This window comes from Parasteatoda tepidariorum, chromosome 1 (assembly GCF_982258835.1).
Source record: "Parasteatoda tepidariorum strain Cologne lab strain chromosome 1, Ptep-v5.0, whole genome shotgun sequence".
Classification (NCBI taxonomy): Eukaryota; Metazoa; Arthropoda; class Arachnida; order Araneae; family Theridiidae; genus Parasteatoda; species Parasteatoda tepidariorum.
Window position 1 is genome coordinate 128,275,767 of NC_141755.1, and position 18,532 is coordinate 128,294,298.

Consider the following 18,532-nt stretch of genomic DNA (forward strand, 5'->3'; position numbering starts at 1 on the left):
AATTTTAAATCTGCTTGTTAGCTTAAATATAAGGGGATTTTGATCAAAGTTACTTTTCACATTTATAAAATTAAATAACGCATTTAAAAATATTCCAGACAAACTTAAAAATTGAATTAAATCATTTTGAAAAGGGGTTTTCTCCAATGGATCCAAAGTGAAGATCACCCCTTCTCGAAATAACAAATTCAATTTAGAAATTTCCCTATAAAAAGCTTAATTTGTTTTTCAAGACTTTCAGGTGTCTAAGAAATTTCTAACCAATATTAATAGAAAATTAATCACTGCTCGCATCAATTAGTCACGAATATGCTTACCCAACTAGTTTTCTATAACTAATTTTCTAGAAAAGGTCACATTTTGTTTTTCAATTAATCCTAAATGCTATGCTAACACAAACTACCACGCTTTATATAACCTCACTCTGCGATCGCTTGCCTGCTCTTAGCCACAAAAGCTTTCTAACAGTAAAAAGCATGTACTGTGAACACTTTTCATTTAAGTATGTAGGCTCTGAAAATACATAAACTAGGTAATATTTTGCACATGAATAGTTTCTTTTTAAGAAAAATTTTTTTCTAGCATTATCTTTCATTACACGTTCCTTCCACAACAAAAAATGAAAGTCAGTATAACAAATAAGAATACACTTAATACGACTGTAGATTTTAACATTTTATAAATAAATAAGCTACAAAAATTCTACATAGTCATTGCAGGGTTTTGAGTAAAAACCACGCAAATTTATTCTCCAAAACTATCATTCATTGAAAAACAGGTTTGTTTAGTGTACAAATTGTTAATTGTTTTATATTGAGCATTGAGGAGTGGACGGCAGACCCCTCTCAGGGTTTACTACTAATACAGTTCATTTCCATAAGAATTGAAACCCAAGACATTTGAAACGAAACTAGAAGACAACGGAGCACCTGGATCAAACTAGCCTTCATGGAGGACTTTGTTGCAACTAACCCGCATTTGCGTTACATGGAGAGGAAAACCATGAAAGACCTCCCACGGTTAGCCCGACGGTATGAGGATTTTAACCCATGATCCGTCTACCACTAAGGACATTTGACGTCAGCACTGTGGTCTGTACGAGTAAAAAGAATATGTCAACAGCAGCAGATTCTGGCGATTCTAACTTGAGCCACCTCATTGGGAGGGCAAAAACTAATCTGTTCTTTCCCCATTTGGTAGGGATTTCAGAACAACTTCGAAAAGCTCTTTCATCTGGATATCACAAACCCACGAATCAGGAAATTATCAATTTTTGCCGAATAATATTTTCAGTTTACATAGAGAGAGGGTGCTTCGGACAAGAGAGAAAAATATAAAGGTTATCGTCTCACCTACTACACCAGCAGTGAAACAAGTTTTTTTTTTTGCGGGAAGAAGTCATTCAGGTCTTAAGATATAGTGCAGCTTGTCCTAGATTCTTCTGATTCTTTATTCGAAGCCAATCATCCTGTGCAGTTTTAGCTCCTTAAAACGTGTCCCTCAGCAGCATACCAGGAAGACAGTCAATTCTGAAAAATACAAGACACACAAGCAGTATCTATGCACACAAAAAAATGGATAAATTAAACAATCTAAACCAGGGGTCCCCAACCTTTTTGTACCAAAGAGCAAATACCAGAATATCGGTCGAATGGCGGGCACCATTTATTTTTTCAAGATAAATTTATAGTTGGTAGACATAAGAAATAATACACACTGCATATAATGCACAAAAAATTTAATTTTAAAAATTAATTTAGCATATGAATATAATTAGTATTAATATCCTTGAGTAAAATAAATTATTACGAAATTGCTTGCAAAACATACAAAGTATGAGTTCATCTATGCAATTCGCGAGTGGTCAGCTATATTTTGCTTTGTGCTTATATCTGTGGGGATGGCGATTTCTATTTTGGTTGTGTTTATCATCCATATTGAAAAAGCAAAAAATATTGCATAACATTTTATGGGAAAATGGCGAACTGAAGTATTTTATCGTTGGGCACAAGCATCGTGGGCACGGGCGCACCTAAACCGATCGAAGGGCGCCATGGTGCCCGCGGGCATAGGGTTGGGGACCCCTGAAACCAATAAGGTAGAATAAACCAATATTTAAACCAGTTTCGAAAAATGCCCAATTAACTCTAAAGCTTAGAATTTTATACCAGATTTAAGTACTTTTTAATGTCATCATAATGCATGCATATTACTGTACAGTGAGAAAAGCTATATTGGCGTTTTTATGCATTTTTATTTTAAACTTTAATTTTCATTCAAATTTGAAGGCTTTTGTCAATTACAGAAGATTTTAGAATTAATTTTAAGAAATGTCAAAAGAATGCAAACAAAAATAAAGAGCTCCAGTTGAGTTTTAATTTAGAAATGAAACGAACAGAAGAAACTAAATAAATATTTAAAAATAATCCTAAACAATTTGAATTATCTGCTAATTTAAAAGATATTGAGATAAAATCTACTGAAGAAAAAATTGATAAAAATCCATCAGAAATAGATTTAAAATAATGTTAAACAATTTAAATTACTTTGAATAATTTCCTTACAAGAATAATTTAATGATTTTAATAATTTTTGTCTTCCAATATTATATTAGAAACCTAAATGTAACTGCATAGTTTTAAATTTAACTATATATTTTTACACAGAGTTTTCTTACCTTGACTATTAGTGTTTCCATACATTGTAAAATAACAAAAATTAGTTTATACTTGCTTCACTAAACATTCGATTTTTTTTTCTCTCGTGCAATCGAACTCTTACGACTTAAAATGGGTTAACACTAAAAAATTAAATTTCATAAAATTGACTTACTAACAAAAATTTGTTAATTAAAAATTAGCTTTCTTGAAAAATTCCAGACCAAGTAAAAATTCATCAGAACGAATAAGCGATAGACTCTACAGCCTTTTGTCGACCAAGGACTTTCGAGTCTTTTTAGATTAGACTCTTCCTCGCCAAGGTATTAGGATTCGTTAATTGCTTTGAAATCTTCATTAATGCAGTCTACACACCTTATTCTCTGGACCTGGTTCTAGTTCAGGATCCTGTTTTGGGACATTAAGAAGGTCCATTCGGCAGATGTTCGATACATTTCACTGTGGTAATGTAGCTTGAAAATCCCACTGTGCAAGTGCCTTCAAGTACAAGTAGTATACATTGTTGCCAGAATCCACAAAACTATGCTTCAAAAGCTAAAATTTTGAAGACAAATTTGACATAGATCAAGTTTTTAGGCCCTATGTGAGCACAAGTTTGAAAATTAAGTGACTTTAATCGTAAATATAATAATCCAGATTTTCAAATTAATAATTTCGGTATCAAAAGCTTTTTATCCGTAAGGATAGATTTCAAGGCTTTAGAATCAAATCTTAAGAGCCCGATTAAAGCTTAGTTCAAATTTGGAATAATACAATAGTTAACACTTTCAAACTGAAACATTCTACCACTTAACTAGTTTCACCGAGGAGCAATGTTTTTCCCTTTTAACCAGAATATATTATAGACTTCAAATTTTCAAGGACCTATAAACGTTCTTGTTCTAAGATTAAACGATAGTAAGGCACCGGGTGGTTTTTCAGGGCACGGATTGGCAGCCTTTAGTTCCAATCCAGGACCTTACTCTACCCTACCTCAGCCCTTTAAATTTTAACTAGAGCGGGAAAAATAATTTAACAGTCAAATATATTTAGCTGTAAGAGCCAGAGTTCTTCAGTGACTTAGGGTCACGGACATGTGGGCTAGCATCACATGTCCAGGACCACCCAGTTCTTTTGACACCCTGGTTCTTACTGCACTGTAGTGGGAAGAACGGAAAAGTTCTGAAACGGCTAAGCAAGTGTGAAGCTCGAAGAGGGAGCAGAACGGCCGTCTACCACTCCAAATTCGTATTTCACACTTGTTCAGTCCGTTTCATAACACGTTGATCTGTGTTTAAAACGACATCGCCTTGTGTTTGCCAAAAGTGGGGAGTTTTTAGTAAATATCAGACAAAAACGTATGTCCAAAAAACTATTCCTTGTGAACGTTTATAGTGTTAACAATCCATGACGCTTAAAAAGTTTAACATGTGCATGGAGTTTTTAAAGATATTTACTATTTAATACACCGACACAAGAAGGCTCTTCGACTGCTATCAGTGTGACCTAAATACTGTGTTTGCGTAAAACATATTGAAATAAAATGACGCATTGTGACTAATCGTTCTCTTAATGGATTAAGAAATATTGTATAATCGAAACTAGTAAAAAAAAAATAAAAAAAAAAAAATAAAAAAAAAAAAAATAAAAAAAAACAGAAATCTTGTTCTATAAACCCATTATTAGACCTATGCTTACACATTTCTCAGAAGCTTGGTCTAAATGCAAATCCAATTAAAATAGACTAACCATCTTCGAGAGAATAGTTGAGGATTCTGTGAACAGTGTATAACAGTCGTACATGGAGCCATGGATACCATCAGTCAGATAGAAATATCTATTAAAGGTAAACCGCATCAACTTTGCTGAACACATTTTGTTTTTAAATTATTCCTAAATATGCTATTACTAATTGCCACACTTGACAAAAATAACTCTGCAATGGCAGGTCTGCTCTTAGCTAACAGAACTTTTAAATATTCCAATTTTATGTCTGTCCTCACAGAAAAAAGCACTCAGCCGTCTGCCACTCAGGATATTTTATGTCAGCACCGAGGTCGGTGCAAGCCGGATGCGCAATACTTATCGATTAGCCATCGCTGGAATTCAAACCCGGTTAACCTCATGAGGAGGTGAACGTTCTATCCCCTGAACAAACAAGGCTCAGCATTAATTTTAAGCAAATTTAGGATTTATTTAGCTAGTGATAAATATATTACATAATCACTTATTAACACTTGAAATTGCCTCTTTCCCGCTCTCCCTCAATAACAATTGAAAATAAGTTATTTAACTAGTCTATAGCTAGTTCTAGTTATAGTCGCTAGAGGAAGAAAAAAAATTGTGTTATTAAAATGTACAAAGTTAAACGAAAGAGGACTAACTGGAAGACATTTTTATTTATATCTGATATTAATATAGAAAAGAGAACATTTCACCTTTTTTAGCTCTTTCAATCCTTTAAGTTATTCTTGTGGGCCACCTCATTCGGAGCTTCGGCCAAACTTGAACCACCTCATTTGGAGAAAAATTCTCTATCCCTTAAGAAACCACGAATTCTTCCATTTAACGAAAAGTTCTCCCATTTGACAAAACTTCCTCAGCAGCGTATCAAATAGTAAGACAATTCTGAAAAATAAGAAACAAAAACAGTACCCAAGCACAAAACAGAAAGATAAATTTAACGATAATCTAATCCAATAACGCAGAATTTACAGATTTTTAAAATCAATACTATTTGATAAAAAGTACACGATTTAAGTAAAGATGTGAGAATTTAACAAAACAAAAAACCCAAACAAATTTTAAAGATACAAATGTTAACACAAACATTACTACATCAGAATGCTTAAGTTTTTCCGGAGTCAGGGGTTAAACGAAACCAAAAAGTAGGATGAAGTACCGTTTGTGCTACCATGCGTATCTTTAAAATTTGCTTTGTTTTTAGTTAATTTATCACTTTTTTTTATTTAAATTAAGACAATTTTAGTTTTAGCTGCTTATAGCACTTTTCCATTTTGACAAATTTAGAATTTATGAAAAGTAAAAAGAAATTAACTTTTAAACGATATTCTAAGATAATATTACAAAAGAAATTTGGTTAACTTCAGCTATATGTAAACAAGTTTTGAAAGTAAAATATTCAATTAGCTTTAAAAATTGGAATTTTATACCAGCTTCAAATGCCTTCTATGTTTATATTTTATTGTAAAGCGAGAAGTGGAGTTTATGCATTTTTACTTTGATTTTAATCTACATTGTCTTTGTTATATACAGATGTAACAATGGGTTTTAACAAATATCAAGAGTGTGAAAACAAAAATGAAGAATTCCAATTAGGTTTTAATCGTTTACAAATGAGACAAACAGAAATATATCAAAACTTAAAAAACAGCTCTAATCAATTTGAATAATCTGTTATTTTTAAAAAAAAGCTAAAATTAAACTTTATACAAAATCTATTAACAGATTTAGTTGAAATTTGGAAAATTGGACTAATTTAATTCAGTTATAAACGAATTTCTTCCAATACTATGTTAAAAATTTAAATCTACCGTGTTTTAAAATAAACTACACATTTTTATACTGAGTTTCCCACCTTCGTACGTTTTCATGCACTATAAAACAAAAATTAGAAAGTGTTTTACTGAACATATTTTTTCCTAACAGAACCGAAACATTTTGGTGGCTTAAAAATGGGTTAATATTAAAAAATTGACTTTTGTACTAAAATTGATTATGAGACAATAATTGCATGCACTCTTTTGATGTACTGAAAAAGAACTTTTTTAAAGAACGTCACGTAGTATTGAGATAATGCAATTTATGATAATTCTTGGCAAATTAAAATGTCACTTAACAAATGAATAATTGACTTCAGTAAAAATTAATAAAAGTTTTAGTTATATTTCAACATGAGTTGTTAGTCAATTCTTTGACTTAACTTTGACTTCCTAGTGGGTCAAGGACATGCGAATATTTATTTAATTCGCCGAGGTATTTGATTCTTCTAAGTGCTTTGAAATCCTCCTAAATGTAGTCAACCCCCCTTATTCTCTGGGCCTGCCTCTTGTTCGGGTTCCAATTTGCTTAAAAAGTTAGGTGCTTTACTTCGCACTAGAGCTGCAGAATTGGCTCTAAGTGACTGTGTGGGAAACATCCCCGAGGATGATCCGAAAACATCCATCACAATTTTGAAACTCTGCAGTGGGGATGGCTTACCTTCCTTAGTAGCCCGACGACCTGCATGCGATGTCGAGCACTTTACGGTAGAGAAGTTTAGCTAAGATTGATACCACGCACCCTCAGCCCCTAGGCAGGTTGATCAAGAGGGTCCTCTACCCGCAGCCTGTCATGATTGACTTCTGTGTTCTACTGGAAGCAGTGTCATCTACCATCGATCCACTGCGGGACCCCAATTTGTTTAAAGATTCCGAATGTTAAGAATTAGTCCATTCGTCAGATTCGTCCAGCAAGTCAGAGGCAATTTATTATGGTTGAGAATTGGTAGAGGTTTGTGATTGCGAATTGGCGAATTGACAGACTATACAGCATGTGCAGCTCATTGAGATTTTATTTACGATCAATATATTGCACCCAGAATCCTCTCAACTAATTTTAAAAAAAAAATCTAGCATATTTTCAGACAGTTTCGATTTAGCCCAGGATTTTGAACCCTATAATAAGCACTGATTAGAAAAGGTTTTGGCGATATTCATTTTCAATATTTGTATTCTCTAATATTAAACTAAATATTCAAATTAAAAAATATCGGCATTAGAAAGTGTTGTCCGCACATATAAATCTGAAGCCTTTAAAAGCTAATCTTAAGAGCCTGATTCAAGTTAAGTTCAAAATTGGAATAATATAGTTAATATTTTCAAAACGTCATATCCTATCCCTTATCTAATCTCATCTAAGAATAAATATCCCTTTTGACCAGATAATATTGTGAACGTCGAAATTATTGAATTCCAAGCACCTATAAACGTTCTTGTTCCAAGATTAAACGTTAGTAAGGCACCGGGTGGTTTTTCAGGGCACGGATTGGCAACCTTTAGTTCCAATCCAGGACCTTACTCTATCCTACCTCAGCCCTTTAAATTTTAACTAGAGAGGGAAAAATAATTTAACAGTCAAATATATTTAGCTGTAAGAGCCAGAGTTCTTCAGTGACTTAGGGTCACGGACATGTGGCCTAGCATCACATGTCCAGGACCACCCAGTTCTTTTGACACCCTGGTTCTTACTGCACTGTAGTGGAAAGAACGGAAAAGTTCCGGAACGGCTGAACAACTGTGAAGCTCGAAGAGGGAGCAGAACGGCCGTCTAACACTCCCAATTCGGATTTCACACTTGTTCAGTACACTCCGTTTAAATCTTCCGTTTCATAACACATTCATCGTTTTACAACGACAAAAGTCAGGAATTTGTTTTTAGTAAATATCGGACAAAAACGTAAGACCTGAAAGTTTTAATTGTGAACGTTTATAGTGTTAAAAATCCTTAATGCTTAAAAAGTCACTTGTACCCTTGCTACTCAGTTATTAATTATCATGATTTAAGTTGTTGCTGCTAATCGTTCTCTAAATAGAATTTTTAGCTTTTTACATCTTTTAGATGTCGTTCAATAGTACATCTAATTTTGGGTTTGCACCAACTAATGTTCAACTTAGTAACCTTGTAATTTTGCACCCAATACGGAAGACAAGGGAACTTCTGGATCAATCATTGGGTGAAATTTGCTTTCGAGGAGGACTTTTTTTAATGGAACTAACCCTCATTTGCGTTAAGTCAAGAGGAAAACCACGAAAATCTATTACTATCTTGACGGCAAAGAGGCTCTAAACCACCATCCCTCTACCACTAAATATATTTAATTTCAGCACAGTGGTTGGTGCATGCCGAATACGAAATTCGTAATGACCTGCCATTGCTGAGATTCTAACCCTGATCTCCTCATTGGAAGAAGAGCACCGCATCCCCTGAAGCACGGCTCTCTTAATGGATTAAAAACTTTTTTGCAATCAAATGATGGGAAGAAAAAAACGAAATCTTGTTTAGACCTATGCTCGCATGTGGCTGAAAAACCTGGGCTATGTGAAAAATCAAAATAAACCAGTCATATTCGAGAGATTCTGTGCACAGTTAGTATCTAACAATCTGATTTATCTTCCATAACATTTAGAGCAGTAAACATTTTTTGGCCGCGGTACACTTTTAACTACTTCGAAATTTGACGGCTCAGAGGAAAAAAAATAAGTTTAAAATTTGTTTGCTTAAAAATCCCATAATACACTGTAAATCAGTTTATTCTGATAATTTTGAATGTGAAAAGAAATATGCACTACTAAAACAGTTCTTTAATTAAGGGATTACTTACAGGTTAACTTATTTTATTATTGTTTTTGCTTTTTTCAATTGTTTGCTTGCTTTTTAGAGTTATTGATTGTTAGTTTTCTTTTTTACATTATTTTTTGTGATAACTTGTTTTTTTGCTAATTATTGATTGTTAGATTTTATTATCTTATTCATAACTATTAATTTTATAGTTTATTTCAATAGTTAGCTTTTATTTCCTGTCGTAAATCAATATTTATCTTTCTTTTGTTAATTATTAATAATAATCATTAAATTTCTAATTTTTTAACATTTTAAGATTAGCAGTGGCAGGACTATCGTAGTCGAAGACATTCACGCAGTTAAAGCATGGAAAAAGTATATATATACTTTAATTTAAACTTTGCTCGTAATAAAAAAAGCATTATAAGTTTTATTTAACCTTTCTAAACTTTGGCGCAACACAAAAGTGTCGCGACAAAAAGAAAAGAGAAAGGTAGAGAATTACTGATCCAGGAACCAGACTCTTGTGGGTTGACTGCATTAATGGAAATTTTAAAACACTAGATGTGGAGGACAGAATGTTGGAAAGGAATGTCCTCAAAGGCTATAATTAAAATCTACCCCTCCAAGTTATCAAACTAGAGAATTAAGAACCCAACTACGCATATAAGTACTGGTTATTTATAAATCAGCTATTGAAATTAGTAGAATCCCTTTTAAAGTATGGTGAAGTTTATGGAAAGAAAAATTAGACAACACGAAGCTCAACAAAAACTGACAAAGCTTTGCAAAATATGTTAGAAACAATGATAATTATTATACTCTTCAGTTCATGGAGAATATAAAATTACTAAATTTTCAATTCTGGCCAGGAAATTATTTCTTATATGGCGCCCTTTGTTTCCAAAGTCAAAAGGCTTGAAAGACAAGATCTAGACAATCGATTGTTATGAATGAAAACTATGAATGAGAAAATTTTGAGTTATATTAATAGTCTAGTCTTTATAGGAATTTCAAAATAGTTGAGCCATTTTCGTCCATAAATGCGCGAACGCACCATTTCAATAAATATTTTTATTAACACTGTGAAGTATATTTCTCAATAACTATATTTTTCAGCTTCGATGAAGGGTTCTTAAGACACCCAAAAATTAATAGTAATTCAATTGGAGTAAACACTTTCTATTGAGAACTATAAAAGTTTTTAACTTAATTGGCAAATAAAAGTTTTTGACTGTGTATCATTTATTCCTTTTCAGATTTATCATTATGTTTTTATGATAGATTAAAGTTGCAATTCAATAAATAAAAAAGAAAACAAATGTCACAAAAAAACAAGCATTCAACTAAGTTGTTCGTCGATTGAATGGTGTCTATATGCTCCATTCTATTTCTTAAATAAAATATAATTTTTTATACCAGAAACTTTGTCTTCATGCAAGCATATTTCAAAGAAAATATCACATTTTATAAAATTTATATACTTTGACTTACCTTTTTTAACTCATTTTAGGCAAAGTTATTGTTTTATTCAAAAATGCAAATTAGTTCAATTACTTCTGAGAACTGGCAGCATACACTATCCAATTCTGGAATTCAAACTTGAGACACCTCATCAGGAGGGCAACCACGAATCAGTCCTCTCCATTTGCAGACAAAATGCTATCAGGAACTTGCCAAAACATCAATCTGGAAATCGCCAATATTCAATATCAGCTAAATTAAATATAGTTTAAGTAGAAAGGGAGAAGAGAAAAATCAAGGTCTCACCTAGAAGCTATCTTAAAAGAGTGCAGTTTTTCATAGACTCGTCTGATGCTTTTATTGGAAGTTGTATAGTTTTAGCTCCCAAGACCTGTGCATCAGCAGCATATCCAGAAGACTGAATTCTGAAAAATACAAGACACAAAAGCAGTACCTATGCACAAAACAAAAGGATAAATGAAACATAATTATCGAAACTAATAAAGGTAGAGTAAATCAATATTTAGAACCGAAATAAAGTTATTGAATAATATTAAAAGTGCTCTTGCTGTAACCAACACCCATTCCAATCAGTACAATTTAAAGTTGAGCACAGATGACCGTACTGTTAGAAAACTTCACCAGCTTAATTTTCTCACATAGTTTGAAAGAGCTTAGTGCGTGAGTTAAAAATATTCTTTTTATCTAAATATTCTAAAGTAGCGATACTAAAAAAAAAAAGCTTTTAGCGTTAACTCTTGTTGAGCTATATATGTAAACAAGATGGCTCAGCAGGGGATACAGCGTTCGCCTCCAATGAAAGCCGGATTTGAATCCCAGCAGATGGCGGAAAGATACCGCATCAGTCTTGCACCGATCACAGTGCTGACGTAAAATATCCTCAGTGGTAGACTGATCACAGGTTAAAGTAGCCTTGTCGTCAGGCCAACAGTGGGAGGTTATCGTGGTTTTCCTCTCCATGTAACGCAAATTACTGTTTGTTCCATTAAAAAAAGTCGTCCATGAAAGCAAATTTCTCCCAATGCTTGATCCAGGAGTTCCCTTGTCTTCTGAATTGGGTTCAAAATCGCAAGGTTACGGTATTGAACAACAGTAGTCGCAAACCCAAAATTGGGTCGACGATTTTAAAATATATGCAAACAAGTTTCAAAAATAAAATACACAATTTTAAAAGTTTGATTTTCTTTCACCAGATTTAAGTACTTTATGTTATCAGAATTCTTGTTGATATATATTATTGTACAGTGAGAAAAATGCTATATTGAAGTTCTTATACATAATTAATTTTTAATTTGAGCTTTAATTTTCCTTCACATTTGAATGCTTTTGTCAAGTACAGAAGGTTTCTCAGAGTTGATTTCAACAAATGTCAAAAAAATGCAAACTAGTTCCAGTTTAGTTTTAATTTAGAAATGAAACGAACAGAAGAAATTAAATCAATGTTTAAAAATAATCCTAAGCAGTTTGAATTGTTAGCTAATTTGAAAGATGTCAAAATAAGATTTTATAATCTACTTAAGATAAAATTGGTAAAAATCCATCAGAAAATAGATTTAATATAAAGTCAAACAATTTGAATTAGTTTAAATGATTTGATGAAGCATATGTCCTCCAATATTATGTTAAACATTTCATTCTAACAAGTTTAACTATATTTTTATACAGAATTTTCCTACCTTGACAACTAGTGTTTCTATACATTGTGAAATAAGAAAAATTAGTTTGTACCTGCTTTACTAAACTCTAATTTTTAATTCTTTTTTTTTTTTTTTGGCGACTTAAAAATGGGTTAACATTAAAAAAATTTAATGTTATAAACATATATGGCAACGTTACTTTTAAAAAGTAACGAGTAAAAGTACAAGTATTTTTAAAAAAGTAACGAGTAAAAAGTAAAAAGTTCTTATTTTAAAAAGTAACGAGTAAAAAGTACAAGTAAAAGTACAAAAGCAAAAAATGTAACGATTTAAAAGTACATTTCTAGGAAATCGAAAATTCAAAGTAACCTAAAATTTTATTGAATAATATTCTTATGTTCTTTAATGTTTTTCCAAAATTGTTGTTATTTATTTAATTATTTTTAATTTTGAAAGTTATGGATATTAATTTATTTTTAAATTGGGAAGAATATTATAATATAATTTTATAATATAATCGTATAATATAATTTTATAATACAATCGTATAATATAATTTTAAGATCAAATATAATTTTAATATCAAACTTTTTATGTATTTGCACGAAAAAGAAATTTTATCCAATGATTTTAATTTTTAGTTTATTATTTTTATTTATTCTAATTACCATTGATTTAAAATTGTTTTACTCTTTAGAGACACGTTTTAAAAGCACAAACATAAACAAAGCATAGATAGCTTTGTGATCTTTGAGCTAGTAAAAAATAATTGAATGTACAGTATAAGTTGAAACAGAAGGTATTTAAACACGAAGTTAGCTGTGAATGCATATATATTGCACATTAATTTTATAAATTTAAAAAACAAAAGCATTTTTTTTTAATTTAATTTTTTTTTTTTAGAAAGCTTACCGAGTTTTAGAAAAAAGTAACGATTTCATTCGATATTTCCGCTACAAATACTTGTACTTTTTCCCTAAAAAAGTAACGAAAGTACAAGTAAAAGTACTAAATTTAAAAAGTAACGAAGTACAAGTAAAAGTACGTACTTTTTACTTGTACCGGCGGTACAAGTAACGAAAGTAAAAGTACTGCCATATATGGTTATAAATTTGGCGCGCTAACAAATTAAGCATTCTTTTGGCTAATTGAAAAGCTTTTTTGGAAGAACTCTATTTGATACCGAGAATTTTAAAATGCAGTTTAGGGCAATTCTAGGGCAGACCAAATAAAATCTCATTAAAACGACTGAAACTAAAGCTGTTCTTGGGCCAAGGATTTGCGAATCTTTTTAGATTCTACTCTTCCTCACCAAAGGTATTCGATTCTTTTAAGTGCTTTGAAATTCTCATTAATGTAGTAAACTGACCTTATTCTCTGGACCTGCCACTTGTTCGGGTTCCAATTTCTGGACATTTGACCAACCGGCATATGTTTCCAGCAAATTCGATATACTTTAATGTGGTTGTGAATACAATTGGTATAAACTGTTTTCCTATCTTGATCAAAAATCTTGTTCTTAAATAAAATATAACTTTTTATACTCGAAATTTTTTGTGTCTTCGTACAAGCAAAGCTGCTTCGTTTTCGTGCAGCTTCGTTCAAAGAAAATGTCACATTTTATAAAATTTATATATTTGGCCTAAAATGGGTTGAAGTAGGTAAGTCTAATTGTTATTGTTTACTTCAAAAATGCAAATTAGTTAAATAGTGAGTTCTCAGAAAATAATTTAAGAATTAGTCTTTTTACACGATTACAAAAGTAAAAAATGTGTTTAATATTTCGTCTGATAAGAAATTTAATCAGGAACAAAAATTCTTTGAAAAATTTCAATCTCTACAAGATCAATTAAAAATTTTAGAATTTTTAAACACCATAATATATTAAAACTGACTTAAATTAAAGAATTACGAAATGACTGCACAGTTATGTCATAGGCACAGAAAACATATTTCTTTTTTTAACCACTTTCATTGTTAAGATGCTTTTGTCATTACTTATTATGCACATGTCTACAAGCAATTGAATAAGACAATTAAACAAGTAATAATAATAAAAAAATCTTGAAGTCAATTCCTAATTAGGTCAACAGCAAAACGTTTTAGTCACTTTATTAAATTATTAGTATTTTTTCTCGCATATAATCTAAAATTTAATGAATTAATTCATATTTGAAAAAACTGCAGCAACAAAAAATTATTAATGGTTACTTAAAAAAAGACGTTAATTTAATCACACTAGTGTGCTTGTGGGAAAATACTCTAGTACAAAATTTATAAAAAATAAATTAAATACAAAAGACTTCTATCTAGATCTGGAATTCTTAATGTGATGTCGCCCATCAGCCCTTCTCAACATTAGTTGCTCGAACATTTTGAAAAATATTTAGTCTAAGAGGAAAACGTTAATTTTTTTTTTTTTACTTTTGTGCGACGTTTGATTACGACCGAAGTGTTTGAAAATTCTGATTGTCAAGCTTTCTTTAAACCAGAAGGAATTTTAATTTTTTTTTAAAACTAACCAGCGTCTTTTCTATACTAAACTTTAAAAATAGCTTTTAATTTAATAATATGAGACTTCCTTGGCAGAAATTCAGATCTGTTTTATATTGAGAGAGACACGTTGACTCAGGGGATAGAGCATTCGCTTACCAATGAGGCGAACCGGGTTCGAACCCCAGCAATGGCTGGTCGATATGAATTTCGCATCAGGCTTGCAACGATCACAGTGCTGACGTGAAATACCCTCAGTGGTTGACAGATCATGGGTCAGTGTCCCTAACAGTGTGAATTTCTCTTTGTCTTCCTCTCCGTGTAACGCAAATGCGGGTTAGGTCCATCAGAAAGTTCTCCAAAATGGCAAATTTCTAACAATACTTGATCCAGGAGTTCCCTTGTCTTCTGGATTGGGTTCAAAATGACAAGGCTACGGAGTTGAACATGAGTAATCGCAAACCCAAAATTGGATCAGCTGTTCAGCGACGGTTGTAAGAAATAACATTTAAAAAGCCGAGTGATTTATCGAATGTTTATTTAGAAATTTCTCTACCAATTTATTTTAGTTTAGGTAGGATGCTGGTCAATTTAATATTAGGCACACAGCCCCAATTGAAATTTGATCACTCTAGGCATTCGCAATTTGATCGAAATCTTGATAAACAATAATTTTATATTATGTTGGTAGAAAAAATGGTGAAAATTTTGATTGTAGTCCGAAGACTTAAAATTCTGTTTTATCAAACGCTCTGCTGAAGTTATTCTAAGCACTCTAGCTCGTGTAGAACAAATGTAAATTAATTCTCTCTTGAATATAGGGCGATAAACTTTGGCTCAAGAAACTATTTGAAATTGTATTTTCATTGGTCACGGAATGGTCAGTCACTGGTGTAACTAATCAAAATTTTAATTTGCAAGATTCTAGCGCAAACATGAAATTTGAAAAGTATAGTAAACTGGTTTTGAGACTGGTTCATAATAATTTCTGCATATGCGTAGAAGGTCTGATAGTTTTAAAGCGATGTTTGCAAGTGATGAAAGAAAGTAAATTTATGTTTGAGAGCTGCACAATGAAATGATTTGAATTCGATTTCAGTCAGAATTTCTGGAGAGAGAAACAGCTTATTCTTAGTTACACGATACGGCTGAAATCGAAAGGGACTTCTTCATGCCAGACTAATGTTTCGGGGAGTTGATAATTAAGTTCGTGGTTTAAAAGAAAGGCAGTGGTGATATAAAAAAACTGTCTACCGATGCCAAATGAAATACATTGTCCTAACCTTAATACGAATTTATTTTGAAATAAGCTTTTGTGACGTAAAGACTTCCGGTTTTCGTTTAGAGCGATTTGACAAATAAATTTAAGAAATTTTGCACATAATTCAAAGATAATTTTTTATTTATTAATATGCATAATATTTTAAAACATAGATAACAGATCAAAATAGGACGCATTTAAGATAGATACAAGTATGAAATATCTGTTTCAGTACCTCCATGGTATCTACTTAAAACCCTCCGTAATTTTTCAGTAAAATTGAAACTGAAAACTTTCCTGGTTTAACAGCTTAAAATAATTTACAACTTTTAGTAAAATTTGCATTCAAAAATTTCGTTACAAGCAATTATATCTTATAGTTATAAAATTTAATGCTTATTTAGTTACAAACTTTATATATTAATGTTCAAATGAATTTAAAATAAATACTCAAATGTTTTTTCGAAGAATATTTTTCATTGCACGTTAAACTCTCAGTGTTAAAAAATGAAGTTAATTCGTTTTATTTAATTGCCTAACATAAAACAGAACCGAAAGATATATTTACAAAATTAAAGTTCCTATTTGATTGATATTACAAGTTTACTTGAATTTTTTTAATGGGGGTAAAATTTATTAAACACTTTACGTAAATTTAAAATACACACAATTTCAGGAACCCCAATCATTGTAACTCTGAAGATCCGTCTAGAGCAGTTATTCTAGATAAGCTTATAATTCTTTTAAACATATTACTGGTTAAAGGTACAATGCAAAATAAAATTTCAATGGAAACCTGGCAACTGATTCTGTTCTATTTCTACCCGCTTTTAGTTCTGAGGGGCCTCCCTGGCCGAGCGGTATCGCCGGTCCAAACGCTCTGTTAAGCGTGGAGGTAGCGGGTTCGAATCCCGCCGTAACCCTGGATGTATTCTTTGTGATGTCTTTCTCTGAATTGTTCTATCTGTATTTTCTACTTGACAATGAATTATAAGCCTATATTGAGCACACAAGTCAGCAAATGTATGTAATTTCAATAAAATAAATAAAATAAATAAAAATTTAGTTCTGAATATCACTAAATAATGTTTGGCCACTTATCACTCAAATTTGCGAAATATGTATTTTATTCGAAACACAAATACTTTGAACTTTCAAAACCGAATCGTAAAATCTCAAATAAATTTAATTAAACAAATGTTTAATTACCCTTTGAAACTTTCCACAAATTAGAGCTAACTTTTCTAAACTTGATATGGTTAAAAATACTGTAGACATTCAAATTCCTCGAGCTAAGCACTATGAACGTTCAAGTTGTACGAACATTTAAAGCGCTTGGGGTTTTTTCAGGTCACGCACTTTCGACCTAATGTCGCAGTCCAGGTCCTTACTCTAACACCCCAACCCTTTAAGATGTTTCATTAATGCAATTGTGCTATTGAGAGAACTTTAAACTAATTTCAAGAAGGGTAACCGTTTGTATAAGCACTAGATTCCTTCAGAGACTTCAGGTCACGAACATGCGACCTAGCGTCACAGCTCAGGTCCACCCAGTCTTTAGAAGTAACTCTGGTCCTTACTTGCCCCATTCTACGGTAGCTTGAAAATCGAAAAGTCCTGAAAAGGCTGAACGAGTTCGAAGAGGGAGCAGAACGGCCGTCTACCGCTACCTAGTCGGGGGCCCGCCCAACCCTTTCAGAACCTTATTTCACGCCTGTTTACCTATGTTGCCGATAAATTCAAATTTCTAAAAATATCTGGAAAATTTTTCAAAACTGTTGAAAACTTCTAAGAACGTTCATAGTGTATACATATATAAGTCGGACTTCTATTTAACGAACTTCCATTTTTCTCTATTTTGCGATTTTTTTTTCGAGAAACCAAGAGCAATTTGGAAATTTCTTCGAAAAATAAATAGAAAATTCACTTCGCTATTTGGAAGTTAACAAATTTTTCTTTGAGATCTCCCACTTTCCCTATTTTCTAAATGTTTCAGAACATTTCAAACTTGATAATGGGGGATTAAATGGGTGAAATGATTGATTTTCGTAGCCGCTTCTCTTCTAGAGAAGGCTCTAAAATCCCTCTTTGTTTGCATTTCAAACAAAAAAACTAGACATAATTGACGGATTTTATCAGTAACAATCAAACTTAACACATGTGGTAATATATGTTTAAAATTAATTTTATAATAAATGCAGCTATAGTTTTATTACATAAATTAAGCTTCTTTTACTTGAAAATAAAAGTAGCATGATAGTTTTCCATGCCGATTTCTATAGTCAAGATGTATTAAATAGATACTAGTTTACAAGGTGTATCAATTGCTATTTTAATTATGTCTAGTGTTTATCAATTTACCTGTTTTGTGTTGAAGTATTTCTAAAGGTGATTTTCTAATTAACGAGTTTTTCATAAAACAAAATTATCGGGATTTAGTGTGACTTCTTTAAATAGAGGTTTGACTGTATATATTTTTACTTTTGAAAACGGGGGAGGGGACAGCGTAATCTTAGAAGTCTATTCAGATTAGAAAGAGTAGTTAGTAGACTTTAGATTTTAACTTTAGACTTAAAATTTTCTTTTTAAGAAATAAATTTGTTTTACATAAAAATTCAACTTATGAAGTCGAATCAAAATCAGAAATGTTGCCATTA

General features: G+C 31.7%; 1 long non-coding RNA gene across 1 annotated transcript; it reads right to left on the reverse strand.

Annotated features, from left to right (window-relative positions):
• Positions 1 to 819: 819 nt before the first annotated feature.
• LOC122271218 (uncharacterized) lies at positions 820 to 12,049 on the reverse strand. Its single transcript, XR_011636305.2, has 2 exons — positions 10,770 to 12,049; positions 820 to 10,688 (listed from the first exon to the last, which is right to left on the reverse strand). It is a non-coding gene; the product is annotated as an uncharacterized LOC122271218 (long non-coding RNA).
• Between the last annotated feature and the right edge of the window lie 6,483 nt (positions 12,050 to 18,532).